This window comes from Pan troglodytes, chromosome 12 (assembly GCF_028858775.2).
Source record: "Pan troglodytes isolate AG18354 chromosome 12, NHGRI_mPanTro3-v2.0_pri, whole genome shotgun sequence".
NCBI classification, from domain to species: Eukaryota; Metazoa; Chordata; class Mammalia; order Primates; family Hominidae; genus Pan; species Pan troglodytes.
The window spans coordinates 88,438,434-88,450,982 of record NC_072410.2 but is presented as its reverse complement, the minus strand read 5'-3'; the positions used below and the strand labels follow the sequence as shown (position 1 = coordinate 88,450,982).

The window sequence follows — 12,549 nt, the reverse complement described above, 5'->3', positions numbered from 1 at the left end:
AAACTCTAAGGAAAATATAAGGGTTGCATAGAGATTTCATGTGTAAAGCCAATGCCACTGGAGGCTGCAGTGATATGTTCAGGCTTCTGAAGCTGTGTCCATTCTCCCCTAGTGGTAAAAAGATAAGAATACTTAGGTGAGAGCTAGCAAGGACATGGAAGTGAGGAGCAGTGGCCTGTCTGTGCTGCATCCAGCATAACAGAGATGATTCCTGCCAAGTGAGAGGAATAAGGAGTCAGAAGTGATGTAACACATCCAAGATAGTTTGTGATGTAGAATATGAAGATATATCAAATTTTAAGTTAAATGTTACCAGCGTAAAGGTCATAGATGGACACCTGGCAGGTAGAATTCAAAAGAGAACATCCAACCTAAAGAGGGAACATTTAGCATTTACTATGAAAACCTTCTGTCCTAAATTACTTCTTTGCCCTTTCTAGAATAAGTATCTTCCCTGAGAGAGCTGGTGCTTTTGAAGTAAAGTCCAAGGTTTCCATCCTTGTATGAACCACTTGGCTTCCGAGGAAAAAGGATAAAAGGACATAAGACAAAGAAACAAATTTCACAAGTGTAATGACAAAGGAAAATGTTTAGAATAACGTAAACTGTATACTATACTAGCACAAATCAAAAACATATTGTTTCATAAGGCATAGGGATGCCCTTCTTGATTGGTATAATGAGAAGTGAGTCGTTTTTAGCATTTGAAAAATGACTAGAGATTCCAAACAATAAATAGTTTTGAGATATAAATATAACAAAGTGGAAATCTTCCAAACTGGATATTTTCTTAGGATATAAACAAACCTTCATTATAGGCTGAACCAAATTAATTTATGCATTTCATGTAGTCACTTAATAATTCATTCAAACATGTGCCTGACACAGTACTAGATACTAGAGATGCAAAAATAATCTACCTTGAAAAAGACAGGTGTCATTCACATATAATTAATTATAATTGCATCAAATGCTACCAGAAAAAGACAGAATGATATGCATTGCTCTTTTGAAAATTCCATGTTCTAGCCAAGAAAAGGAACTAAATTTGAAGCAAGAAAGAGGTAAAAGTAACTTCTTGCCAGGCTGACATTCCTATTCCGTTCAACTTTTCTATTTATTATGCCCTAGACTTAATCATTGAGACCTTCGATTCTCTCATTTAGGAATGTCTTTGCCTCCTTCAGGATTAGCTCGAATACTAGTTTCTTGTTGACACTTACTGGGATAGGCAGTAAGAACTAATCATTTCTTTTTCTTTACCTCTGGTGTGTTATATCTTTTATAGTTCTTACCACATTTACTTGTTAACATTATTTTCCACTTGAGGATGGAGACTAATTGAAGGCAAGGCTGTTCAACCCTTCTGATGTCCAAGCATATTTGTAGTGTTTTATGAGGTAATGTTTTTTGTCCTGTTGTTTGTTCAATAGTAGGATAAATTATTTTATTTGTCAAATACTTTATAATTGACAGGATAAAAAAGTGGTGAATTAAGTATATGCCCACAGAAGGACTTTTTCACAAAACATTTTTCACTAATGTTTTGGTTATTTATGTTGCTTCATGAGGCTGTTTTCATATGGGAAAGTGAGAATCCTATTTATTTAAATATCATAAAAATGTCCATCAATAATAGCAATTATTGATATCAATGAGCAGAATTTATTTGGAGCTTCTTTGAACATAAAAGTTTCTCAAACATACTTCATGAAGAAATATCCTTCAAAGTTTCCCCAAAACTATGCAAAGATATATAATAAACCAAATATAATAAAGGATTAATCTTCATAGATCAAAATAAATGCCCAGCTAAAATAATTTTCTATTTTCATGATTCTGGAAGCAAAACCATGTATACCCATGGAAGTTTCTTTCTGCATTAGCATGATTTTACTATATTAGGAAAGTTTTGCTCAGGAAGAAAAAAGTTAGAAATAATTATTATTAATTTTAGAAACTCCTATAAGCCCATTTAAATGAACATTAGACTGTCGAACTTTTCAATAGATAGCATGGAAAGACTGTTTGCTTGCAAAAACTCTCTCCTTAAAAGCTTGTCTTACTATGTCCATCAGTCCTAAACTATCATATGATGAACCTTACTGAAACCTAAACAAATACATTGCCTTAAACCATCATCAAAACCTCTTAGAAATCCTAATTTTATGGCCGGGCATGGTGGCTCACACCTGTAATCCCAGCACTTTGGGAGGCCGAGGCGGGCAGATGACGGGGTCAGGAGATCAAGACCATCCTGGCTAACACGGTGAAACCCTGTCTCTACTAAAAATACAAAAAATTAGCCAGGCATGGTGGTGGGCGCCTGTAGTCCCAGCTACTTGGGAGGCTGAGGCAGAAGAATGGCATGAACCCGGGAGGTTGAGGTTGCAGTGAGCCGAGATGGCGCCACTTCACTCCAGCCTGGGTAACAGAGCGAGACTCCATAACAACAACAACAACAACAACAACAACAACAACAAAAATCCTAACTTTGTTGGTTGCTTCTGAAATTCTACCAAGATTACGTGAAGGTAGTGATATTCCTTACCATGATAAGCAATAAACTCAACTTGTTCTTATCAACAGGTAATTTTGGGAGCATGTTATCCATTTTTTATTGGATGACTAACAGGTCCTTTCTCATTAACCAGCTAGGGTTTTTACACATCAGTTGAACATATTGTTTCCCAGGTTAGGTATGAGTTCAATGAATTTCAGGGTTGGGGAAAAAATAGAAGTTTAAAAAGTGGCGCTTGGTATTTTTATAGAATGTATGAAGCTGGGTTGTCATAAACTGGATAGTGTTTGAAATTTCAAATAAAATATATTTCGGTTTCATTTAAATACAAAAATTGATACCAGATAATTTTCTTTGATTACTTAGTAATTTGGAGTTTATACCTGAATGCTTTTTTTCCACTCACTCAGATAAAAAGGTTGCAGTCTGGTGCTCTGAAACCATAGAAGTAATGAGCTTACATTCTTAAGTCATCCTAAGTCACTTTATGTAGTTGTCCTTTATGAATACTTGTGCTCTGTGATGTAACAATTCTTCGCTTGGTTCTCTTACACAACTTCCCAGAACACTAATGTTTTGGCCATTTATGTAGCTTCAAGTAGCTGAAACAGTATTGGCTTTGGATACAGATGGACCTGAGTTTTACTCTTCATTTTGATTTGTACTACATTTGCTATCATTGAAAATTAAGTAATCTTTCTAAGCTTTCATTTCCTCAACTGCAAGATGAAGATAATACAACTGAATTCCTAGATTTGCCTTGAGGATGAAATGAAATGGGAAATATAAAGTACCTAGTACAGGACCTGGAGTGTAGGAGGCACTAAGTCATTGATAACTATTTTAATCTCTCTTATTTGCCATCTTATCCATGGGCTTCACTTTGATGAGGGCAGTATCTTCTGCTGAATGACTCTACTTTTTTGCTATGATGCGCCTACTCTTCTACTATTTCTTTAACTGATATTCCTTTCTTCCAAATTATTCCATGTAAAATGTACTCTTCCAGAGCCTACATTAAATTGTTTGGTGAGCATCAGCTTACTGCAGAGCTGTAAACCGTGGTTTAACCTGCTATCCAAATTGTGGGCCAAAGGCATTGCCTGAGTTAAAATTTTATTTAATGCTTTCCTGAATGTATTGAATCCCCTTATTTGAAACCATAACAAATCGAATGTAACATATAGTCCTATGTATTTTAAAACTTATCAGTCTTTACTCTCATATGCAGTTCAAGCAATACAATTTAACAATTCTGAGACACTTTATGGCTCATAATAATTTTTTCCAACATCTTATTTCAGATGGTCTATAATGAAGAACTGACTTTTCTTTGTTCTCAAGCAAAGGACCTTTGGTAAGTTTCCAAAACATAAACTCATGTAAGTAAATGGGAACTTTAGAGGTATAATCAATCAGTGATTCAAAATATTCTTTTAGGGACACCTCTAATGGCTATTTTTCCACATGTCTAAAGGCATTGTGCCTTCTTTGTATGTGAAAACAATTCTATCAATCTACCACAATCATAACAACATCTGTTGGCTTTCCAATAGTGACATTAGAATTATACATTCTAGAAAATACAAATTAGAAGGACTTTGCAGTTGATCTAGTCCAGATAACTTGTAAGCAGCTAGAGGTTCAAGGACTTGCTCAAGTTCACACTACCCATTAATAAGGATTCAGAGATTCATCTGTAGTACTCTGATTCTATAACTCCCAGGCCAGCATCATTTCTACTTTACTTCAGATTTGGTTTGATCTATGCTCTTTCTCACTGTCTCTGCTGAATTAATGACACACATTTGTGAGATGGATGGCCAGAGCTATTGTCATTTTTCTAAAGAGATGTCCATCTGCCCTCTTCAGTTCAACAGAATCCATGCAAACTTTTCTTTCAATGTCTTCTTTATTTTTGTCAAGCCTGGGAAAAATGAGAAAAAAATCTGAGTGTCAGGCATTGCATTGATTTCATTGGAAAGCCTTTTCATCATAAACAACAAATAGTTGTTGAACTCTCACTTTGCTTAGAGTATACTTTATCATTTTCATTTTTTCTCATTCTGCTGGGTGTCTCCCTCTCGATTTTTATGTCTTTTCTGGAGAATATCTTTTGTTTAAAATTATTATCAGTTTTCCTGCCCCTCAAAAATAAGCCATGTGTGAGTTTTATTTTATATGCAGGCATTTGCTTGTGGGGAAATGTAAACTTCACATACTGGTTATACTTCATATGGTTACCCCTTCATATAGGGAAACTTCATATGGTAGCCTCCTTCACGAGACAAGGTGATGAAACTGCCTTCTGCAAGACACATTTTTTAATTCAGTATCAGGCAAACATACTGTAGCTGTATTACTTTCCTATAAGTAAGTAATTTTGAAAAGAAAAATTTCACAAAGTTGCTGTGGCCATCATGAATATGGGACAAAAGGAGATGCAAAGAAAGACCAGTTCAGTGCTAAATTGCTGAGTCTGGGTGAGGACTAATGATGACTGGAAGAGTGTAGTAGTCTTGAAGATCGTGATAAGTATAAGGATTTGGGAAAATACAGCCAAAGGATTTGCTGGTGGACTGGATATGGGGCTTGAGGGAAGAAAAGCAGAAACATAATGTCTACTCTTAAGTTGTTAACAAATTGTGCAATTTCAATGGAAGATATCAGGTTGGCCATTGGCTCTATGGCGTTGGAACTCCTGGGAAGAGGTGGGAATTGTGCAATATTGATGGTATGTTACCAAAGTCATTGGCTAGGTCACACAGAATTAGTGAAGAAATGGAGATGACAGAGCTAAGTACTGAGCAGAAGGAGGTAGACAAGATCCGTGAATAATAAAATTTAGAATGAGAATGTATTTTGGAGGGAGGAAATGGTCAGCTGTGCCAAATGGTGCTGTGAGATTGGCAAAGTGAGGGCAGAAGAATGCCCATTGGTCTTGGCAACTTGCTTCTCATTGATGATCTTGACAAGAAAAATTTTAGTGACATGATAAAGAGGGATGATCAATTGAGGTAAAAGTGAAGAGAGAATGGAAGTGGAAGAGAATGGTGTCAGCAGGAAGAAAATTAGCTCAAGAAGTTCGGAGAGGGGAAAAAATGAGGTTGTAGCTGATAAGGTAGTTACTGCTAAAGGAGTTAGTTTATGTTTATTTTTTACAAGTAAACCAATAAACAGAATTATACAATGTGACTCGTTCCAAATTTTTGATTTGTAAAAAATTTGTAATTTTATTTTGTCTACTGCTAATCTTGCCTATTCATTAGGTGACACCAGCCAGCTAGAGGAGAAAAGTTAATTAAACATCGTTTTCAAGTTAAAGTCTAGTCCAATATGATGATTTAAATCATCCTACTGATAAAGATTTCTAGAGTAAAAGAATAATCAGGTTCTTATGATGCCTACCCCAGCTTCTTTCTAATATAGTTTCTCTCTTTTGTGTATGGAAGGTGGGTGTTGCTTTTGCATCCCTATGGTGAAGAAAAAGACTCAGATCTTGTGTAGTTTCTTCTTTTCTGGTTGCTGGCCTTTTATTCTGGGTATTTAATGCTGAAGTCTGGGCTCTAACTCAAAGTCAGCTTACTCTTGCAGGATCAATTGTCCCTGGCTCTCTGAGCATGGACTCTCCGAGTCCTTGTTAAGCCTGTCTCCTACCCTCTAGCTCAGTGCTGCAGACCAGCCAATGTGAAAAAGTCATGTTATGAGACAAGGTAGGCCCCACGGAATACCCATAGGCTATCAACATAACATCCATGCATCCCGTGCACTGAGGGCACATCCAAATATTTGAACATCAAGAGCACTCTCTGGTAACCTGACCACATTGCAACCCCAAGTTGGTAAAATTAGGCCTTGGTTTGGTTTGCAAAGCCAGTGAGTCAGAATTGGTCTTCTTTCCTAAGTTATAAAGGCAGAGCCTCCAGTACTATTGGTGATACTTGCATTTATTTAATGCAATGTTTTTTATACTCCTCCAAAGCCAGAGGGAGAAATATGTACTCACATCTGGAATCATCCTTCCATCCTGAGTCAAAAACAACAACAACAACAACAACAACAACAAACATGCTTAGTATCTATTCCCCCTTTTTTATGGCTGCGTTTAAATTTTACATCTCTATGCTTTTTCTAAGTATGCAAAAGGAAAGGAATTTAACTCTTCACTTTATCCTCTAGGCTGAAGAATTTCTCAGACCAGTGTTAAGAAAGGTAAAAGCCAAAAAGTTCATTATCTATATTGAACATATTGCCCTTCCTATACATTTTAATATGTTGGTGAAAACAATAATCAAGTAGAGGAAAAGAGACCAATGATGGAAAAAAGAATGATAATTCTAGGAGAGAAGAGCTTGAGTAGGGAAGAAAGGATGGAGTCTGCAATGCATATGGATGTGTTGATTATTGATAGGACCAGAGCCACTTTATCCATTTGAACAGCAGACAAATGGGAAACGTGGGTGAATATGCAGAAGGGTGGGAAATGTAATGGAAGAAATAGGGAGGCCTTCACATCTGATTCCATCCGTGTTTTCTGTGAGATATGAGACTACGTCATCACATGAAATTGAGAAGAGAGAGTGCCAGAGAATTTCACTCTAAAGAAAAGATGATAAATATTTTATAATTTTACCTCATTTCCTGTGTAAGACATTTCTCCCACTTGAAATGTTGGATATTTCTTAACTTTTTCACAACCTTGCCTGTTTTATGACTAATGTCAAAACCTCAATAATTTTTTAAATAAATGTTTAACTGTTCTAAGTCATTAAAAAATACGAAACAAAGTAAGTTATAAATTTATACCTTTTATGTGTTAGCAAAAAAGTTATAATACTCAGTGATGGCAAGGTAACTTACTTGTAACTTACATTGCATTAATGCAACTGAAATAAGTGAAAGTGTTTTATTCATTCAGTTACTAATTTATTCATTAACTATTGACTATCTCTTATATGCCAGGCATTGTTTTAGGCAGTAGGAATGTATCAGAGAATAAAACAGATGAATATCTCTGTCCTTGATGAGCCTTCTTCCTAGTGGGAAGAGAAGATAGATATTAATATTGGTAATAAAATATCAAAAATAAAGACTAATGATTACCAGTTGAGGACTTGTTATATCCCAAATACATTAATTGAATTTTCCACTTATTATATCATTTGATGCTGAAAATAACTCTATTAGGAATATTAAGAAGGGAAGCTGTTAATTAGCAAACCATATAGACTAAGCTTAGTTAGTAGTAGTAAATTACAGAACATGCAGATCATAGAGCTACTGGTAAGTCAAGAACAGAAAACCAAATAGCAGTAGAAATGGCTAGAGTAGGAAGTGAGAGAAGCTTCTGACCTGCAGGCAGTACTCAGAAGTATTGAGTCTTGGCCTCTGTGCCAGGCACTTTCACAGGCATTGTACATACCCTGGGTTGTGTAATCCTCACAAAAGCCCTTTGAGGAAATATTGTTATCCTCATGTCATGGATGAAAAGACTGGAGGTTATAAACCATGCAAGATCACACAGCACATGGCAGAATCTCTTTCTCTGCAGCTTGGCTCTTCTTTCTCACAGACTCAGAAAAAACGCAGCAGGGAGGCTATTTTTTGAGAAATAATATATTAAAGTACATGAGAGGGGGGAAAAAAGCCTTCCTGGCGTTGCCAAAGATGATAGCATGAATGAAAATAAAATTGGAGAACACATGGCTGCTGATGGAGCTTATAAAGACCATGAAACATATGTGGGAAGATGGAAGAAGACAGAAAGAAATAATAATGAATGAAAAGTAGGACAGTGGATTAGTTCAGCAAGTTTAAACACTGACCTCTGGGCCGGGCACGGTGGCTCACGCCTGTAATCCCAGCACTTTGGGAGGCCGAGGCGGGCGGATTGCCTGAGCTCAGGAGTTCGAGACCAGCCTGAGCAACACGGTGAAACCGCATCTCTACGAAAATACAAAAAATTAGCCGGGCTTGGCGGCGTGCGCCTGTAGTCCCAGCTACTTGGGAGACCAAGCCGGAGAATCGCTTGAACCCGGGAGGCGGAGGTTGCAGTGAGCCAAGATCGTGCCACTCCACTCAAGCCTGGGCGACAGAGCGAGACTCCGTCTGAAACAACAACAACAACAACAAACCAAACAAAAACTACACTGACCTCTGTACGCTCAGGTTCCAGGCATCCACCACCCAATCTATTTAAAAAGTTATTGGCAGTCAAAACTAAAACTTGGCCGGGCGGAGTGGCTCACTTTGGGAGGCCGAGGCGGGTGGATCACCTGAGCTCCGGAGTTTGAGACCAGCCTGGCGAACATGGAGAAACCCCGTCTCTATTAAAAATACAAAAATTAGTCGGGCGTGGTGGCACGGGCCTGTAATCCCAGTTACTCCGGAGGCTGAGGCAGGAGAATCGCTTGAACTTGAGAGGTGGATGTTACAGTAAACCGAGACCGCGTCACTGCACTCCAGGCTGGGTGACAGAGCGAGAATCTGTCTCAAAAACAAAACAAAACAAAAAACCAAACAAACAAAAACACAATAAAACAACAAAACAAAACAAAACAAAACAAAAAACCTAAAACTTGCCATTGTAATACAGGTCTATAATGTCGGAGGAATTTAACTATATAGTAAATGAAAATTATTCATAATATGTGGTCATTATTCTCAGGCAATTGATTTTTGTTAAAATTCTCAGTTTCTGAATCTAGGCATGACATAGATTAAATCAAACTGCCTTAAGTTGGAGAAATTCCATGCATACTTATTTTCAGGTAGGGAGGTGAGGACACCTGTATTCCTACCTATGGGGAGAAACAAATGTGTGTTACAGAATTACTATTCCACTCAATTCCCCAATACTTCCATTTTACTACCATCTCTCTTACCTGGGTTTCTCCCAGACACTTAATAGTCTCTTAACAGGTGTCCTTGCCTTTCCTTTTCCTGCACCAATCTATTCTCATCTTACTAGTTAAAGTAATATTGCTAAAATACGAGATGATGTCACTCCTCTGCTTAAAATCTTGGAGTGTTGGGCCAGGCCAGATGGCTCACGCCTGTAATCCCAGCACTTTGGGAGACCGAGGCGGGCAGATCACCTGAGGTCGGGAGTTTGAGATCACTTGACCAACATGGAGAAACCCCGTCTCTACTAAAAATACAAAATTATCCGGGCATGGTGGTGCATGCCTGTAATCCCAGCTACTCCGGAGGCTGAGGTACGAGAATCGCTTGAGCCTGGGAGGCGGAGGTTGCGGTGAGCTGAGAACGCGCCATTGTACTCCAGCCTGGGCAGCAAGAGCAAAACTCTGTCTCTAAATAAATAAATAGATAAATAAAATCTTGCAGTGTTGCCCCATTTCATTCAGATTCAAGGCCCACAAGACCTTACATATTTGTGTGTTTATAACTTTTATTATGTTCCATTCCTTTCTTCTGTGTATACCCCTTTCCAGCCATACTTATTCCCTTCCCATTTCTCTAACATGCCAGGTAGCCTCTCACATTAGAGCCTTTGTTCTAGGGGCTGGTTGTCTCTGCTTAGAAGACTCTCCCCCAGATATCTACATGACTAATACATGACTGTATGATATCTTCCTGCCTCCTGGGGTACCTTGTTCTGTTATCTGAACGTCACTTTTTCCATGAGGCCACTCCAGCTCCGTCTTACTTTGCTCTACTTCTTAGATACTCACAATATATCAGTTTATTATAATAACTGCACATTGTCTATTTTCCGCTGCAAGAGTACTGCTCTAGATAAAAGGAATCTTTGTTTGTTTCAGTAGGTGTATGTTAACTGCTAGGTACGTAGTAGACATTCAGTAAATATTTCATAAATGACTGGCTTTTATTTCAGTAACTAGTGTTTCATTGCTGAATACAGTGACCTACATACAGCTGGTAATAAGTACAGGGACTGATTGATTTTCTAAACTTTGTAGGTGAATTCACATCTCCCTAATCTAATTTTCCTGGGAATTACAGTGACACAGACCTTTCCATTTGTCTCCTTCTTATGGACAGACCTCTGTTCATTCTCCTCTAATATTTTGAATTTAGGCATATCATTAAGTTCTACTGAGTGAGGACACTGGGCTTGGACAGTAAATTTCTCTATTTACTCCTAGCTTGTCCTAAACCAATGGTTGCCTGAGCACATTTACCACTTGTGTCAGTTCGTGGGGGAGAGGTGGAGAAGGGTAGGCCACCGTGTTTCAATTCCTTATCATTTCACTCACACATTTCTTACTTTATGTTTTATACACATATATACCTCAGTACATAAATACATACTATTTGTAATTATGAGAATCGTTGAGACTTGATCATAGCAGTTTTTTCATATCTATAAGCATGTGCAAACTATAAATTATCTTGGTGTATAGTTTTTGATAGGATATTGCTCTTGTCCTCAATTTTTTACACGATTTCTCTTATGTTTCTTATGTAGTCTCTTTCTGGTCCTAATGAATAAACTGGCAATTTTTATTGGTATTTGTTCTTTCTCTCAAAGATAGAATATTCTATAATTTTTTTGAAATATAGGAAAATCCTTGCATGGAGTTATCAGGTCATTTCCCCATCAGTATGGATTTGGGATTAATGGAAAAATTTCCAATTAGATCTACCTTATCTTCATCCCCAGTGAAAATAACTTTATGGTTGTGTATGCTTATCAGTGCAGTTACTTTGTAGTGTTCTAAAAACTCCCTAGTTAAGAGTAATCAGAAAAGCACTTCTGTTTATAGTAAAGTCAGAATGAGTAATTTGAACAAACCCACTTGCTAATTATAATTTAAATATATAGATGAACTAAAAAAAAATCTTTCCAAGCATTAAATACCTACCAAGATAATGAAGAGTAATTGGACCAAGATGTAAGAGAAGGAAATCAGAAAGATGAGCCCAGAATTCAGACTGCTTTGGCTTAGGAGTATCTGCTAATCCAGAGGAGCTGCTGAGCAGGTCTTTGACAGAGCTTCAGCGCTTTTGGGACAAAAATTGAAGTCTACAGCTTGCCAAGGGTGAGCTCCCTGGATGAACTTCCGTAGCATAAATGCAGGAACCAAATCTACATGGGAGACTGAGCTAGAAGTCAAACAGTCTTAGAACACATTGCAGCCCAGTGTAAGTCATTTTGGTGACCAAGACAAATTAGATTAAGGTGAACCTGGAAAGCTAGCATCTACAGACACCTGTGAAGCAAATGAAAATCATCTCCAGATGATAATAACATTATCTTGGACTCAAAATATTTCTACTACATGTTTCAAATACTGTGTCTGGTACACAAGGATAATTAGGGCACAAGGAAAGAAGGCAACGTGAAAGAGAATCGTCACAAATGACAGACCGCAGACAAAGCCCCACAGGTGTGCCCATATAGTGAGAATATTGGGCTCAGATTAGGCAAAACACATTTACTACATTAATGGATATAAGAACAAACTTTAAAATATTATCAAGGAATTGGAAACTAGATACCATGACATTCTGGTTTTAAAGAAAAGAATTGCCTAGGAAATGCTAAGACTGAAAAATACAAAAACCAAAATGGAGAGCTCAGGTGATGTGTTTGAAGACAGGGTAAACACAGATGAAAATGGAATTCATGAATAAAAAGAGAGGTGAAGAGAAACCATCCACAGTAAAGCTGAAGAGACAAAATATGGAAAGTACAAGATAGAGGGCAAGAGATCCAGAAGATATGGTGAAAAAGTGTAATATATATTTACTTGGAATCCCAGAAGAGAGAAAAGAAGACATAAAGCAGAAAAAAATATTTGAAGAGAAAATAATTTTCCAAAACGTTTGGAAGACACCAAGAAACAGTGTCACAAAGCCTCATTAATTTCAAATAAAACTGTGAAGATTAATTGGCAGGAAGAATAATAGGAATCAGTAAGTTATGCTAAATTCAATTGAAGAGTATTTCACTAGGAATACTCTTAATTTTCTGGTACAATCTATGTAAACTATAGTAGAAAACAATCTTACTGGTTAGAGTTCCACTTAATAAAAAATGT

General features: G+C 37.3%; 2 long non-coding RNA genes across 2 annotated transcripts in view; one reads left to right on the top strand and one right to left on the bottom strand.

Moving 5' to 3' along the window:
• LOC107973428 (uncharacterized) overlaps positions 1-2,989 on the bottom strand; it is an 81,829-nt gene extending 78,840 nt beyond the window's left edge. The window contains exon 1 of the long non-coding RNA XR_010149158.1: positions 2,905-2,989. This is a non-coding gene — a long non-coding RNA (uncharacterized LOC107973428). The remainder of the gene's footprint in view (positions 1-2,904) is intronic.
• The window catches only part of LOC107973427 (uncharacterized), a 585,387-nt gene that overhangs the window by 491,974 nt on the left and 80,864 nt on the right, over positions 1-12,549 (top strand). The window contains exon 6 of the long non-coding RNA XR_010149159.1: positions 3,826-3,878. This is a non-coding gene — a long non-coding RNA (uncharacterized LOC107973427). The remainder of the gene's footprint in view (positions 1-3,825; positions 3,879-12,549) is intronic.